Genomic DNA, 18,111 nt, shown 5'->3' with positions numbered 1-18,111 from the left:
CCATAAAAGCTTGAATCGTGAAAAAATTTTCTTTTTTGTCTTACTTGAAAAAAAATATTGACAAAAAAATCTTTTTCATTTTATTTCAAATAATTTAATTTTTTATCGAGTCTGTTTTGAATTTGTGTTCTCAAAAACGACTCACAAATTCCAAAAAATTAAAATAAAAACTTTTAAAAATCGTGCAAAAAAGTTCTTATTTTTTATAGTACTTGGTAAATGATTTGTTGTTTCAAAAAATTATTATTTTTATTTCAAATATTTTTATTTTTTATCAAGCCTGTTTTGAATTTGTGTTCTAAACGGTGTCTCAAAAACTCCAAAAAATTAAAAAAAAGCTTTTAATTAATAAATTTTTTCACTTTAACTTTTTATTTAATCATAGAGTCTGTTAAAATATTTGTGCTAAAACATTTTTTTTAATTCTTTAATTACAAAATTATTATTTTTTTTTTGCCGATTTTTCAACAAATAATTAAGTTCCTTTCTAAATTTGAGTTTTAGAATAATTTCTAAAAAAATTCGGAAAGTAAAAAAAAAAAATTAATTCAATTAAATTTATTATTAGTAATATATTTTTTGTTAAGAAAGCTTATTTTTGTTTTTTTAAGGGTACCCGTTGGTCTAGAGCACGAAAATTTCACCTATTTTCACAATTTTTTTTTTGCCATAATTTAAAAAACCATGTTTCAACTTTTCGGGCTTATTAGTATGTTTATTGAGCATACAAAAAAAAAATTTTTTTTTTACTTTTGAAACAATATTTATTATTATAAAAATGCCGCTGAAGATGACCCTCTCGAAAAACCGAACACAGGCGGCGTAGATGATTTCGAGACTTCTACTCATCTGAAACCCAAAATTCAAGAAGTTTCTTAATCAGAAAGAGTGCAGCTATGGTCGGAACTAGAACAAATCGAAAAAATGAAAAATTGACAAAATGACACACTTTTGAAAAAAAGTTCGTAAAATTTTAAGTGATTCGGTTGAATAGTTTGTTTTAATTTTGTTTTCATTCCCGCCGTGCCAAAACCCGTAGTTTCGAGAAAATCGAGTTTAAAGTTTGAGGTACGGGAGGGCGCGGACCGCTCTCTACCTGGTTAATGGGCTGTAGAAGCTATAATATTGGGAATTTCCGCATGAAAATTGCACAGTATATTCTTAAGATACTATACTTTCGAAATATCGAAAAATAAAATCGAAAAAATGAAAATTCTAGATCACCGGGTGGCCTTAAATATTTATAATTTTTTTTTGTTGTTGTTTTTTTTTAATTTTTTAATATGTTTTAATCTATTCGATTTATGACAGGGTAGGTGATTAGCCTGCCATAATTTAAAATAACTTTATTAAAATACAATTGTTTGGCAAATTAATTTAGGATTATTATATTAAAATTTTTTTTTTTGTAATTTACAAGAATTTACACTGATGATTTCATAAATTTAAATTTATGATTTGTTATTTGTTATTAAATTTATTAATTTTTTGTTTTTTGCAAATTCATTCATTTTAAACAATTTTTTTTAGCGTCCCTTAAGTCTCTTTCGAAATTTTCGTTCTAGAACAATTTCTATAAAATTTGGAAAATAAAAAAAATTTAAGTTAAAGAAAAATTATTAGTTTTTCTTTTTATGCTAATTAATTTCAGTTTTGTTAAATACTTAAAATTAAAATTTATAAATAAATTTGTTTAATATTTTTTTTGTAATTTTGTAGTCAAAAGAATATAAACTGAAATTTTTTGTAACACATTTATTAGTTATCATCAAAACATTTTGTTTTGCCAAATTTATTAAATTTTTTTTTTATAAAACCAAAGTTTTTGCAATATTTCTTAACATGTTTTTATTGAACTCACTGTAAACATTTCTACAAAAGCCGTAAACCCTTTTAACCCAATAATGAATTTACGCGAATGGAAATTTTCCAGCGTTAATTCCAATAGCATTTTCACATAAACATTCGAGCCACCAGCAACCAACAACACCAGCTGAATAAAAAACTCTGGCTCGATAAAAAAAAACAAATTTCATAAAAAATATAAAAATAAAGTAAAAGGCCTTAGGTACCCAACTCAGTCTCGCACTGAAGGCGGAAGTGTTGTTGCCGCTGCATACCGGTCCACATTATATTTGTTTATGCCAATATTTACTATTTTTCTTTATCAATTTTTATTTTTCTTGCCACTTTGTAATTCAAGCCATTGGCTGCCATTTATGTAGTATTTACGTACACCCGAGACGCATGAAAAATGACCGAATAGAAGTGTGAAAAAATGGCAACAACGAGTTAGACATTGCATAGAAATTGTCAATGAAAGCAATAACGCAACAGCAACAACAAATGTTAGTAAGCCCCAGCTGTGTATACTACCACTTAATAGCTTTTGTTTGCTTACACCTTTATGCAGCTTTAGCGTCAGCAAGTTGGAAATGTGAAAAGGGGAAGAAAATGTATTAACTGCAATATTATTGTTGTTGCTTTTGTTCGACTCACTCACTGTTGCTACTACTCTACGCCAGGCGTCAGCTGGCAAATAAGAAGTAATTCGATATTCATTCTTGCGTTGACAAATTTGTAGTTGCTGCCCAAGGTATGCATGCGCTCCATTTATGCTTGGCTTCTCTTGTCGACTTCTTGAAACGTAGGCAAAACAAAACGCTCGACATATCAAGGGTCTGCTCCCTCCCTCCACTTTTATTGGTGGTTTGTATAGTTTTTATGACGCCTTTGATATTACTTTGATACAGAGGTGATGTATGCTTTGTACTTAGCTGAGCATATACACTAACATACGTATATATGTCTGTATATGTATGAATACATGCCCTCCAGGGAAAATTTGAACTAATTTGAGAAATTCTTCGTTTAATTTAGTAGGACCGTTTCAGCAGTTGTGAACCACTTCATGACTGATGTAGCGAATGGGGTAGCGGATTCTGCAAGTATTAGTAGGTAGCGAATACCAATTGTAAATTATGGAAAGAGGAATGCAATGCGTACTAGTTTCCAAATATCAAATTTAGGACCAGTTGTAAATTATGGAAAAAGGAATGCAATGGGTACTCGTTTCCAACTGTCAAATTTAGTACCAGTTGTAAAATATGGAAAAAGGAATGCAGTGCCTACAAGTTTTCAACTATCGAATTTAGTACCAGTTGTAAATGATGGAATAAGGAATGCAGTGCGTACAGTTGTACTTACTTAAGTACTGACATAGAAAATAAAAGAAACGCGAACTTGTCACGATCACTTATTAATTTCTCGTGTCAGTTCGTTACCAAAGAACTTTCCTGCCGGGTATGGAGCTACAGATAAATTCCTAAAGCATTCTCAAAAGGTACCAAAATTCCATGAATTATAGCTTCGGAAATAGGACTGGAGCGCAGGGTAGGCACTCATAGCAATATTTATTTGCCTGTAATGAAGTAAATAATATACTTATATGTGCAGGGTGTTTTTCTAAGGATGTGGTAAGGAAAATTTAAATAAAAAGCGCAAGTGTCATGACAGATAGGCAAATGTGAATTATCTTTAATCTCTAAATAATTTTATGGCATTAATTATGCTTAGTGGTACTTTGACCCTTTTATCAAATGTATCAAGTTGTCAAAGCTTTCAAATGGCAGCCTCTGAGAGTGAGTATGTGCGTGTGATGCGAGTATGCGCCTAAATGTATGTATCTATAGAGTAGGAGCCACAAAAGTAATCGTTTCAATTTATGTGGCAATAAAACTAATTTGTTAAATGACGCACACATATCAGGAAAGCATTCACACACACCACCGTTCATAGATTTCAAGGAGAAAGGGCACTCCCTGCACTTGAGTTAGTGAGAAAAGCAAACAAATTCATATGTGTTTGTCGGCGTTATTAAGCGATAGGAATTTACCTTTTGTAAATACAACGATTGCTTTTTCCTGCTAAAATTTAGTGCCTCTTTCTCATTAGCATGTCTGTCTGTTCACTGACCTGTTCCTAGCTTCTTTCCATGCCCACCATTGCCATAATTGCGCCTTCAGTCTATGCGCCGTGCAATAAATCATGACGTTAATGGATTAAAGCATTTGTGAATTGGTCGCATAAAGGATTAATGACAAAACGACGACAAAATAAAAGGTATTAGTACTAGTAAGATTACTAATGTGTTGCTTAGAAGATTTATGTATTTTTAGTGGGGATTTATTCGGACACATTCCGCCAAAGTGTGAAATTTCCTAAACTACTTGTAAAATATTAGCAGCGCGATAAGTGAATTTCGTTGGAATAATACCGTTAATTTTGCATAGTTCATAGAAAAGCGATTCCAAATGTTCGAAGTAAAAGTTGGATAGAAAGCTTTAAAAGTTGTAAAGTTAAAAATTGTGAAAATTTTTTTCTGTAGAAAAGGGTGTGTTTGTATATAAAAAATGTAATTTTTTAGTAAAACCTCTCATAGGTGAATGCGAAAGCTTAAAAAACTGAAATAAAGCTTTTTTACTTTATATAAATTTCAATCGCTCAAAGCTTTCACACAAGCATGAATGTTGTATTAGCGAATTCTCAAACTTAGTTAATTTTTTAGTGAAAGCTCTCAAAAATGCAAGTGAAGGGTTAAAATAGTTCAGTGGCTTCTTGCAAGTACGAAAGTTGTATGAACTTTCGCGAAAAATTTCAAAATAACTAAATTTTTTAGTGAAAGTTCTTGAAATTTAATGGGTTAGCTTGAAGTAATTCAGGAAAATTCATGACTTTCATGGAAGGGTTAAAATTTTATGAACATTTTTGAAAAGTATCAAAATTATCCAATTTTCAACTGAAAACTTTCGAAGCAGAATGCAAAATTATGGGAATTCCAGAAAATGCAAGTCTACATCTATCCTAAATACAATTCGACGCATTTTCTTCCCAAATTACGGCTTTCATATAACTGCGAAAGAAAAAGTGGTATTTTTGGAAAAAATCAAAATCACATAATATTTGAGTGAAAGCTTTCGAAAATCAATGCGGTAGCTTGAAACCATTCAGGGATTTCTCGAGAGTACGAAAGTTATATGAACATTCAAGAGAAATTTTAATAACACTTAATTTCTTAGTGAAAGCTCTCGAAGTTCAATGCGGTAACTTGAAATAATTCAGAAAAATTTAAGGCTTTCATGCAGGAGATAAAAATTGGAAAATCTCAAAGCCAAATAATTTTTTAGTGAAAGCTTGAATTTCGATGCAGCAGCTAAAAAAATTCAAGGACTTCTTATAAGTACAAGAATTGTATTAGCATGCGCGAAAAGTTTTATTATCATAAAGCTTTTTAGTTAGCTACATTCCCTGTATTAGCCTGATTAAAATTAGTCTCCAACGAAAACCCAGTAAGCTGACTTCAAAATTATTGACTGCCTTTCTCTACCGAAAAAGCTCCTGTGAAAATATGCAAGCTTAGCAAAATTTTAGCAACAAGCATTACATGATGTTCAGAAAAATAGCTCGTCTACTGCAGCAGTTATGTTAGCTCTGAAGCCTCTGTGAGTCCGCAACAGGTGGTGTGGGAAAATATTCAAAAACATATTAACTGGCAATAAATTAAAAAAAAAAATTTAGTATTTTTTCGCTATGAGTTTCTTGATTATTGGCTGACAATAAATTTAAAAAAGAAATTTTAGAAATTGTTTTTTGCTTAGAATTTCTTGAGAGCGATTTTCTAGTATCGGAAATTTCAACAAAATTTAATTAACCCATATTTCATTCAACCACTAAAATTACAGCCCCTTTAATTATGCAGCTTTCACGATCACTGCAATTAAGCTATCAACTTCATTTCACCATAATTCGTTAACAATGTGAGTACTTGACATTATTGTTTGGGCTTGTTGATATTTTTATATTTTTTACTCCTTTTTTTTTGTGGAGAAAGCAACACTCGCCTCCTCCTCAACACCACAAGCATTTGCAAAGTAATGCCCTTGACACAAGGCTACATACAATATTTCACTTTGAATGTAATAAATTATTCGATAGGCGGACACTTAAGGGAAAACCCTAAAACCAAAGTTCGACAGCATGTGATAACATGGACCACAGAGTAGCAAAAAGCATTAGTATTAAAAACAAACATAACAACATTTGATATCAAACTTTAACATTCAGCCTTCACAAACAAGTCATTTGCTGTTTAAGGCACCCCTCAATGTAAAAAAAAATTGATTTCAGAAGGGTAGTGATTACCATTTAGTTGGTTGGGTGAAAAAATGTGTATACAGTTGCGAGTGGCCATAAAAGGCGTTATTGCAAATAATGATTAAATGGCATAAGCTTAAATTTATGGCTGTAACTGAATAAAAACTAAAATGAAAACAAAAGCACAAACCCAAATGCCAACAACTTACAAAGACAAAATAGCGAAAATAAATGAATAACACGCCCGCGAAACTCAACAAAGCCACTCAAACTGTCAAAGTCAGGCAAAAAACTGAAAAATGTAGGCAAAACTTTAGTGCAATGGCGTTGAGGGACGGCGAAGCGCATCTAGAAATGATATGGAAAGTTCGCTAGTTTTTGTCGCTCTTTGTTGTCAACAAAAGCTGACTGGCATTATACATTCAAATTTTCCGCCTTTTTCTGATATTGTTTATCCTTTTTGAGTAAATGCTACCAATAGATAAGCGACTGATAAATCAGAGGAACTTGCGGAAAAATATTAAAAGTAGCACAAAAAAGGTGTCAAAGAGATTATCGTATGCGAGAAATCAACGAAAATGATAAAAGCTTATACAGATTTATGGGCGCGATAAATCATGAGAATTTCAAGCAAAATTGGAAAAATTAATTGAGCTTCAAACTGAGTTTGAGCCAGAAAAACCGGGCGTTTAAAAGCAGATCTGAGTTAAGACCCTCGTCTCATTTGGGTGTTTTTTAAAAGCGTGTAAAACAAAAAGTAAAAAACGTTATTTATTTTTGTTTCGAATATTCTATTTCTTGATCCACCATTAAAAAATAAAAACCTTTTTTTGGCCATACGAGTTTCATTCAAAAAGTCGGATTCCGAGACTCACAGGTGTCCGAAATGAAAAAGGCAAAAGATTCTTGTTCAGTATGAATGTCGTTATCGTTGTGTGAACTACGGTCTTCAAAAAAAACAAAATATACACAACGGCGGACGTTCAAAGATGAAAACCCGTGTTTTTACCCTTTTTTACTTGAAAGGTGCAAAAAAATACTCAAAAAATTTTTTTTCGGATGATTGTAGTCCACACGATAACGACATCAATTCTTCATCATTTAAATTTTATTTCATCAAAAGCGGTTCAATAGAGCCGGCTATATCTGTGTCTATTGGCCATGCGAAGACCATTTTGAAGGATGACAACTTTGTAAGCGCCATTCTACAGAGTCCGGCATTCGAAGTGTAACCAACTTCGTACTGCTCGCGCAGCTGAAGCACCGGCATCAGCTGTCTGTTAGTTGGCTATATGACAGTCCAGAGTATAGTTTACAAGCGCGTGGAAGCACTTTGCCGAGAGTATACGCGAAGAAACAAATCAGTAATGGATTTCAAATGTAATAGTGTGATTGCATTATATTTGGCTGGAAAATCACAACCAGCGATTGTTCGAGAACTCGAGCACTTTATAGTAAATAAAGTTTTTATTTAACGCACCATTACTCGTCACAATGCCAAGGTAGCATCACGAAACGTCTTGGAGGTGGTCATGAAAAGACTGTAACGTCACGTGAAATGGTGAAAAAACTGAAGAAGCGACTTGAGCAAAATCTCCGACGAAGTGCCAACCAAATAGCGAAAGAACTGAAAATATTTGACCATAGCATCCGCCGCATATTGAAAAATTATCTCAAAGTCAAGCCTTATAAGATCCAAAAGGCGCATGATCTCACACCAAAGCAGCAACAATCAGACTTGAGAGCGAAGGAGTTGCTTCGCTTGGCCGAAAGCCAAACAATTTCCAAGCATTATGTTTTCTGACGAGTAAATTTTTCACATTGAGCAATTTGTAAACTCCCAAAACAAGAATTCATACGAGAATTTGAGTCATCGATTGGCCACCAGAAGGCAGCACCCGCCACAGGTAATTCTTTGGACAACTGTAACCGTAGATGGGAGCTCTCCAATAGTTTTCATCGATCCTGGTGTCAAGGTAAATGCGAAATATTATTGGGAAAGTATTCTGGAGATTGCTTTGAAGCCGTGGGCAGACAAACATTTCGGTGGCAGAACATAGACGTTCCAAAAGAACTCGGCACCATCTCACAAAGCTCGAGTGAACCAAGAATGGCTAAAAAACTACGTTCCGAGCTTCATAACGTTCAAACAATGACTCTGAAATTCACCAGACTTGAATCCGATGGATTATTTCCTTTGGGCCATTTTGGAGAACTAGGTCCGAACTAATAACCAGTCTCGTGGCAATGAAAAAAGCCATTGTCCGCGAGTGGGACAAAATACCTCTAAGTCACATTCGGGTAGCTTGCGACTCGTTTCTGGACCGTCCCATGGCCATAGTCAATGCAAAAGGTGGTCATATCGAGCAAAAGTAAACTGATTATAAATTTTGTATTATTTTTACACATTTTTTACTTTGAATTGAATAAAAATAATTTTCCAAACTAAATTTATGGCCTTTTTAATTTGTTACACTTCGAGTGGCGGATCCTGTAGTACCGATTTGCGCGATTATATGCTTTTGAATGCAGATCTTTAAAAAAGCTCATATTTTTCCTGGGTCAAAATATTTAACAGCATTCAGTAGCAATCATACAAAAATCCCATTGCAAAGTAAAATTTAAATACAATAAAATAAAAATAATAGGACTATGAATAAGTTCGTGCGGTTTTTTTTCGAAATTTGAAACTTTATTGACGTAAAATGGTTACAAATTTAATATTCAAAATATTGTCCATCGCTTACTACTACTTTTTCCCATCTTTCTGGCAATTCACGGATTCCCTTTGTGAAAAATTCGGTCGGTTTTGCCGCAATCCACGAATCGATCCATTTTTTGACTTCATCGTAATTACGGAAGTGCTGGTCAGCCAGGCCATGTTGCATCGATCGGAAGAGATAGTAATCGGATGGCGCAAGGTCTGGACTATACGGCGGGTGGGGTAGGACATCCCATTTGAGCGTTTCTAAGTATGTTTTGACCACTTGTGCAACATGTGGCCGAGCATTGTCATGTTGCAAAATAACTTTGTCGTGTCTATCGGCGTATTGCGGCCGTTTTTCTCGCAGTGCTCGGCTTAAACGCATCAATTGTCGTCGGTAGACATCCCCCGTAATCGTTTCATTCGGTTTCAGTAGCTCATAATACACAACACCCAGCTGGTCCCACCAGATACACAGCATAACCTTCAGGCCATGAATATTCTGCGCCGACGTCGATGTTGAAGTATGGCCAGGGTATCCATACGTTGCCCGACGTTTTGGATTGTCGTAGTGGACCCACTTTTCATCGCCAGTCACAATTCGATGCAAAAAACCCTTTCTTTTGTGCCGTTGAAGCAGTTGTTCGCATGCCATAAAACGGCGTTCAACGTCTCTTGGCTTCAATTCATACGGCACCCAATGGCCTACCTTTCGGATCATTCCCATGGCTTTTAAACGTTTGGAAATGGTTGATTGATCAACTCCCAAAGTTTTTGCAACCTCTTCTTGCGTTTGAGCCGGATCTTGATCGAGCAATTCCTCCAATTCGGTATCCATGAACTTTGGCGGCGCACCCTCGCGTTCTTCGTCTTCCAAGCCAAAATCACCACTTTTAAAGCGTGCAAACCACTTCTGGCACGTTCGCTCAGATAGAGCATGCTCACCATAAACTTCCACCAAGATACGATGACTTTCGGCTGCTTTTTTCTTCATATTAAAATAATGAAGAAGAATTCCCCGCAAAAACACATTATTTGGCACGAAATTCGACATTTTCAAGTGTGGTAAAAATATTGTTGTTTACGCTTCAAATAAAAAACTTATACTGACGTTTGTGCCTTACGACAGTAGCTCTCCAATGAATGTTTGGAAATGTGGATCGATGGAATAATAATCAAGTTACGCCATCTGTTGTAAAACCGAAACGAACTTATTCATAGTCCTATTATTACTACACTTTTCTTCTTTTTTTTTAAATCGTCTTCCTTATACACTTTCATGGAAATTCCCAAAATGGCCAACAAATTAAATTAAAATACTCTTACGCGCTTATCTTTTATAAAGATTATCACATCTCCTGCTCTCATGCCCACTACGCTTCGCCCTTTTGAAATAGCGCACGCCACAACCGCTGCAAGGAAAGTCAAAGCCAACCACCACCGTTGCCATATAAGCCAATTAAATTGCGCGCTGAGAGGTGGCGCACCTACCGCTAAAAACAAATTGAGGGCATAGAGAAGGGAGCGTGCGACTAACCTGAGTGCTTTGTCATCCGTCTTAGTAATCTCGCATTTTTCTGTCATTCATCATGCACCAAATTTTTGGCACAATTTTCGTTTCACTACAATTTGGCTAACATAAATTTTTTGGAATTTTGAAAATGTTTTTCTTAATTATTTATTTTATTTTCATATTTAATTGTAGTATGCAATTTGTGCTCTTAACACTTTAAACATTGATCTTCTGCCTTGCTACATGTCACACTTCATTTAATGCCACTTCGCTTGGCCGTCGCTGTCACAATCATTTTTGCTGTCGTCTGTCAACGTGGCGTTTAGCTGGCTGTGAGCAACAAGCACAAAATACACAAAAACCTATGAAAAATACAAAAAAAAACATATGAGACCGTTAATAAATAACAAGCAAATGAAAAACAATTTACAAGCAAACGTCACCATTCAACAAATGTCAGCGCAGTCATCAAAGCGGCAAAACTGCGCGGACAGTTGCGCTCATAGCGCAGTATTCGTTGTACTACATACATACGAGTATATATAAGACATTTCGTAGGCACACATTGGCCAATTCACTCACTCACTAACTCACTGCCGCACTAACTACTTCACCCACTTATGCGCTTTGTTTAAATATTCTGTCAGTTGGCTTGAGGCGGTCAGCATTGCTTTCGACTTTTTTTTTTCTTATAGCATTTGGTTTTTATAGTTTTTTTTCTGTGCTTTTAATTTTGCTGCTGCAGCCGTGTTGTTAAACACTGTGTCCATAAAAGCAGCATGTAAATAAATTCAGTTTGTGTAAGCAAAAAATTGTTGAAATTGGAGTAGAAATTCCATTTGGAGTGAAGGCTGCTGGAAGCATATTGGCAGGCGCCACTAATGTGAAATAAAATAGAAATGTTTTAAAAAATTGCAGATTCATGTAATTTTAGGTTTAGATGTTAATCTCAAAGATACAAACTTAGTAAGGTAAAGATTTCCAATATATTACAAAGATTAGTTCACATTTATGGCGCTAAAACACATGGAGTAGGTGTCTGCAACTGTAGCCATAAGTTGTTACGCACAAAGGAAATCAATTAATTTCTCACTACTCTTTTAATTAAATAAAACGCAAGAATTGTGTATTGTGACGCTAGATTCCACATTGGATGGCCATAGTGTAAGATGCAGGGGGGGAACTTAGAGTAGTACTAGATTTGGTTCGGTAATGTTAGTTATCAGGCAATTCGCATTGTTACCATTAGCTACTGTTGTCTGGGATGAGTTGCTACTCAAATGTTCAAAAGTTTCTTTCACGTGCCTCGAATTTAGTCATAGTTCGAGTGCTCTAAATTATTAACTTCCTTGTGGGTCGCCTTGAATTACGAGCTATTTAAAGCCGCACTCCAGCTACGATCAGATATTATCAAAGCCTCTGAAACTTAAACGGTCACTCCATCTATTAATTATTTGCTGGCGTGCTCTTCCCATTTGTCGTTGTGTTATAATATATTCTGTTGGATGTATTTTATATGTCTTGGGATTTCGTATTTTCTGGAACTAATTTATATCCTATTTCAGAACGCGCCATGTGTTTTAAGTGACCCCCAAAGTCTATAAATGAATCTATAAATTAGCTTTTATGTTATAATATGTATAACAGTTAGTATAACACTATTCCGGCCATATTGCTCGTATCCGCTAAAGATATGTAAAATTTAACATAAAAATTTCTGTTGAACTTGTTGTATCGTATAATATCTTGTATAACACTTTTTAACACACTATTCTCCGCGCATTATTATGCGCTGGTATGACCTCCGAGTGAAATTTCAGAGCCAGACATTAATCTGAGGTATTAGCTTGCCGAGTACGCGTTGTAGAACAGTTTGTATGACAGTTTGTATGACAGTTTGTATAACCGTTTTGACTGCATTAAACTCCAAGTCATTTAGTTCATTTAGTACGCTATTCAGCTAGGTGACCCATATAATAGGTATATGTAGAAATTTACAGAATCGCTTACTCTTGTTAATATAAAATCTATTTACGATATGTATAACAGTTAGCATAACACTATTCCACACACATTGGCTAAGAATATTTAGCATTTAACGAAAAATTAGCTGTTGAACCTTTTGTATTGTATAGCAACTTGTATTACACTTTTTAACATACTATTTTCTGAAGATTATTATGATCTGGTGGAACCTCTGAGTAAAATTTCAAATGTAAATCTGAAGCATTCGATTTTACAGCACAAGCTGTATAACAGTCTGTATAACAGCGTGTATAACCGTTTGTGTAACAGTTTATTGTATAACAATTGGTATGACAGTTTGTATAACCATTTGTACTTCATTTAAACCTAGTTCAACACTATAGATTCAAAGACCTTCGAGTGTTATCTTAGGTGTAAAAAGTTGTAGAACAGTTTACTATGAATGAATGAATTAAATTTGTATAATATGATTTGTATAACATTTTGTATAATAATTTGTTTAAAACTATTCCGCTCAAATTGTTTCAATTATCTAAGAATTTGTGCAATTTTGTCTAAAAATAACAAACCGTCTCAAATAACAAACTGATTAACAGTTGATTAACTCATTAACAGCTTGCATAACCCTTTTAGTTCTCCGTTATCAAAAAGTTTACTATGAAAGGCATGACACCATTAAAATAGTTAGTATTGCACACTTAGCGCTGCGTGTATTCATATATTCGTTTTCGTATAACACATTTTCATATGACAAATAATGTTGTAAATTTTTTTTTAATTTGAATTATTACAATTTTTTAATTCAATCAATGACTCACCTCTTTCTCTACTCGAATAGCTGTTTCGCTATTCACATTACTGCTACTGCTTCTTCTTTTTCTTGCTTTATTTTCTTTTTAGTATTATCGCTACTCTACCTACAGTGGCGCCAATTTTTCTAAATCTACCACTTTTCATTTGTTTCTCTTCACCTTTTTGCACTACTTTTTCAGCATTTTCCTTTGCATTGCTAATCTTTCGTCTTTTTCATTCTATTTAATTGCTATTAAATGAATCATTTGTTATTGTTGCCGTCATCAGCTGTCGGTTCAGCAGTTGGCGCTGCTGCTGCAGAGTCGCACTACTGCACATTATTAACTAACCAACAACAAGAAAGCGTTCACACCGTGCACACACAATAATCCGCTGTGCGTCCGTCTTTCACTTTTCACTACAAAATCTAATTTTTAATTTATTTATTTACTTTTTTAATTATAATTTATTTTTCATCTACTTATTTGATTACTGTTTTACGCTGATTTCACGTAAAATATATCAGCACACTGTTTACTGCTTTGAAGAAGCTTTTCTGCACACACACACTTACACGTCACTGCAGCATGGTACCAAAGGTAACGTTTAAGGAATTTTTTATTTATTTTTTATAAAAAAAAAATTGATATTATTTTCTTTTTAATATTTTTTGTTAATTTAGTGCAATTTTTGCCTTTTACTTTTTAAGCAAGTTTTCTTAATTGCACGGCTTTTGTAACTTTTACTTTTTAAATTTTTTCTTGGTGGGATTTTTTTATTTTTACTTTTGCTTATGATCCACTATTTATTGCACACTGCGCCGCTACAATTTTTTTATTTTTCACATCAATTACCTGCACTTTTATCCATTTACATACTTTGGTGTTTCGTTTTCGGTGCGGAGTATGTTGTAAAGCTGAAAATATTATGGTGTAATTTGTTAACAACAAAACTAGCAATTAAATACTTGCTTTCAATGATATATTAAAGGCAAAAAATCGCATATTTAGTATAAAAATACTTCACCACGCGGTTTGTCTGTTTTGATAAAATTTCCGCGTTTGGTGACGAAAAGCTGACTGCTTTGAAACCACAAAAATTTCGCTCAGGCAGAGGTGTAGCCATGCAATTTTTAGAAGGGGGTTTATGCAATATATGGAAAATTATCAGCACATCGAGTACTCCATACCCCCAAGTTACGGTGGAATTAAAAATTAAGCCTTTTGTTGTAACTCAAGCAAATCCCAGTCAGACTAAATTCTAAGGCAGTACACATTTCAGATTTTCGAATTCTGGATATACTTTTTACAATAAAAAGTTTAATATTTAAATTACAAATAAATTAAAAATTTTTTAAAATTTAAATATTTTACTTTGATAGTTATATTGGTAAATGGTTTATTTTTTCGCCTCTTCAGTCCCATTTTTTCATTTTTATGTCCTCCTAGTTATTTTTAAATTTTGGTTTTATATGCTAAAGTGTTAGGCGTAATTTTAATTCCATTGCCAAATATTATTTTTAGTTTACAATAAAATATTTTTTTCAGATTTTTATTTTCCAGGGTGTATAACAGTATAAAAAAATATTTTGCTTCGAAGTTTTGTCGTGCTCATGCCTTATAATCTGTCCACTTGTGCTCATAAAACAGTTTGTATAACAATACGAAGAAAGGCAGTGCTTTAAAGTTTTGCCCTATTATGTAGGCAACTCAGCCATCTAATCTCGTTCCACAGATCTCATAATTTGATTAATTGCTCCATTTTGCTGCTTGAAATGTCCGCCAATACAAGTTTATGCTCATATGCTATGTCGCATCAGCTTGTATAACAGTATAACACTTTACTGTTTAAAATCTTTGTCATGCCTGAAAGCGTATACATATAAATTTAGCTCTAATATCCTAAAACCTGCTCACTTCTGCTTATAAAACTGCTTGTATAACAGTATAACACTTTACTGCTTCAAAGTTTTAATGGATATTTTCCTATGCTAGCTAACATTTTGTTCTCCTTTAACATTTCTGCTCGTGTGTTTTTAAAATATCTTGTATTTATAACACTATAAAACTTTTCTGCTGACAATTTTCGTCATCCCTGAAAATTTATGCTTCAAAATGTATAGTATCTCTAATATCTTAAAACTTGCACACTTCTTCTTATAAAACTGCTTGTATAACAGGATAACACTTGACAGCTTCACAGTTTTACTGGCTATTTCCCAATGTTAGCAAGCATTTTGATCTCCTTTAAAATTTCTGCTCGTGTGTTTGCAAAATATCTTGTATGGCAGTACAACAGTTTGCCCTTTAAAAATTTTACCGACCACACCACATTGTGATCAGAAATTTTGTTCTAATCCCCTAAAATTTCTGCTCGTGAGTTTGCAAAATATCTTGTATAACAATATAACACTTTATTGTTCAAAAAATTTTCGACTAGAAAGCTATAACATTCAAATTTGGTTCTTCTGACTTAAATTTGCTCAATTGTGTTTGCAAGGCACTTTCTATGAAAGTATAACAGTTAACTGCAGCTATGTAAGTTTCGCCGGCTGAACACGTCTAGCGATAGAATTTTGCTCTCATATTGGAAAATTATTTATTATTAATTACTTCTCGCATTAAATAATTTTCTCATTTGTGCTCAGACACATATCGCATACCCATATCGCAGCAGAACAACATCTTAAAAATATTTTTTCCTTTTTACTTTAATTTAATTTATTTTGCTCACTTTTAAATATTCTCACCTCTATTTCTATGTGTGTACATATGCATAATTCATATTTTCGAGTAAGCGAAGCCAACATTAATGCAAATATTTACGCTTATAAACAATGTTTATCATTTTTAAGATTCTCTCCTTAAAAACGTAATACAACGCCCCTCTAAAGTTTCATACAAGTCAGCGCCGCTGCACAAAACAGTCAGTTATTGAATATAATTGTTTAGTTTTTTTTTTTTGTACTTTTGTTGCTTTAAATTTACTTGTTTTATTATGCTGCGCCAACTCTGCACGCTACTCGCCGCTATCGCTATCGCCTTTGAAGTTTGTTGCTACATCAATTTATATATAATATGTATGTAAACGAGTGTGGTTGTACATGTGCATGTGTGTACGAATTTGTTATTATTACTTTTGCCAGGCAGGCGGAGGAAAAAACTCTTCCAATTTTGTATATGCCCACAAATTAAATTACATACTTGTTTCAATACGCCGCCAATATTTCTTTTGCTATTGTTGTTGTTACTATTGATATTGTTGCTCTACTTAATCTCATTACCCTCACACGCACTCATGCATACACACCTTATTGGTTGTCGTCTGCATTTTTGTTATTGCTATTATACCTTATCTTGGCGTATTTTCTCTGAGAAGTGTTCAGGCAGTAACAGAATAAATTTTATTCGATTATTTAAGACTCTTTTTTAACAATTTCTAAAAATTTAATTAAAAAAGTAAACAAAATTGTTCTTTAGTTATACAAAACAAATATAAAAATTATGTTATTTTTGCTCGCCTCAAAGCGCCTTATATAGGCGTACTCTGTAAAAAATATCTGCTTCTACTAAAAGTGGCGCAACTAGACTGCATTGCCGCACACTGGTAATGAGAGCGAAAGTTGCCTAAGCATAACAATAATAATATATTTTCATACATACATCTGCTGTTCATGCTCACAAGCAAATTAAAACCAAAGAATTTATTAACACAAATAAAAAATTAAATAAATAAATAACAGAGTACACGTACGAACAATTCATGGGCTATGTGTTGGCAATCACTCGCATTTCCAACACACGCTCGCAACTTCCCACCATTCTCGCGCAATGCACACTCAGTGCACAAGTTACATTGCACAATTTACGAAGCAACGTCTACTCTCCCACATGCAGCTTTTCATTGCTTGAAACGGTCCGGCTTGCCTTGCCAGCTATCAATCAACTTGACTTAACGTTGCTCCAAATTACTGCCCTGTTCATGCCTCCCTCTCCACTCTCTCTTTCTCACTAGTGCTCGCTCTCTTCCTTTATGTTGATCTTGCTCTCTGTGTACATTTAAAGCAGCGAAAATATTCAAATTGAAAAATGGTAAAAAACTTATAGAAAATCGAAAACAGCGCGTTAAATTGTATATAGACTATGCGGTGTAACAAAAAACAAAAACTGTGTGGCGATCACCACTTGCGCCGCATCGTTTGCGAAGTGACTTGCTAAATAGCTGCTCGCGTTTGGCGATCAGTGATCGTTAAAATAATGCATTAAAATGCAAACGCCTGGTTATTTATCATGCAGCGGCAGCTATCGATCAACAGTGACTTGAGTAGAGATCGCTGAACTGAAATTTTCTTCGCTTTTTGGGTTTGAGGTTTAGTGATCTTCAAAAGAAAGGAGCATGAAATTCATGATAAATAATTCTTACTTGAAGAATAAAGACCAGTTAAGTAAATAAAATGTTTGTCACAATATTTCTCCGTATGTAAATTAAAACACAACCTTTCAAGCATCTTAAGGTGAGTTGAGATAAAAGTAATGATAAAAGAGAAATATGTGATAAGTGATCTTGAGGCAGACCAACAGTGGGGTTATCGATCGCATATTTTTAAAGCAAAGATAGACTATACTCTGCTACAGATAGATATAACAAAATTTGTTCCTTATGTAGATTAAATGTAAAAAAGTAAAGACAAAAAATGTGGTCAATGATCTTGGAGAGAGTGGGGTTATCGTACGCACATTTTTAAAGCAAATATGGGCATGATTACAATAAGATGATCACTTGGTTAAATGTAGTATTTCAATGAGGTGTGTTATATGGTATCTAAACTGCCTCGCTTCTGAAAAAAATATAATAACTAGTACTCCAGAAACTTGCATCTCCTTGTTTTTGCAGCTAAATATACACATAACCGTCGAATTTACGCTGTCTCATTCTTATATCTGGAGTTTCTAAGCAAATTATT

General features: G+C 33.8%; 1 protein-coding gene across 2 annotated transcripts in view; it reads right to left on the bottom strand.

Moving 5' to 3' along the window:
* The window catches only part of LOC128859038 (1-phosphatidylinositol 4,5-bisphosphate phosphodiesterase), a 163,199-nt gene that overhangs the window by 138,215 nt on the left and 6,873 nt on the right, over positions 1-18,111 (bottom strand). For both annotated transcript variants that reach the window (XM_054095707.1, XM_054095706.1), the window contains exon 2: positions 13,175-14,064. The gene's annotated coding sequence lies outside the window, so the exon portion shown is untranslated. The remainder of the gene's footprint in view (positions 1-13,174; positions 14,065-18,111) is intronic.

The sequence above is a fragment of the Anastrepha ludens genome, chromosome 3, assembly GCF_028408465.1.
Source record: "Anastrepha ludens isolate Willacy chromosome 3, idAnaLude1.1, whole genome shotgun sequence".
In the NCBI taxonomy this organism is placed as follows: Eukaryota; Metazoa; Arthropoda; class Insecta; order Diptera; family Tephritidae; genus Anastrepha; species Anastrepha ludens.
The sequence above is the reverse complement of the archived record's forward strand: the minus strand, read 5'-3'. Positions and strand labels throughout refer to the sequence as shown.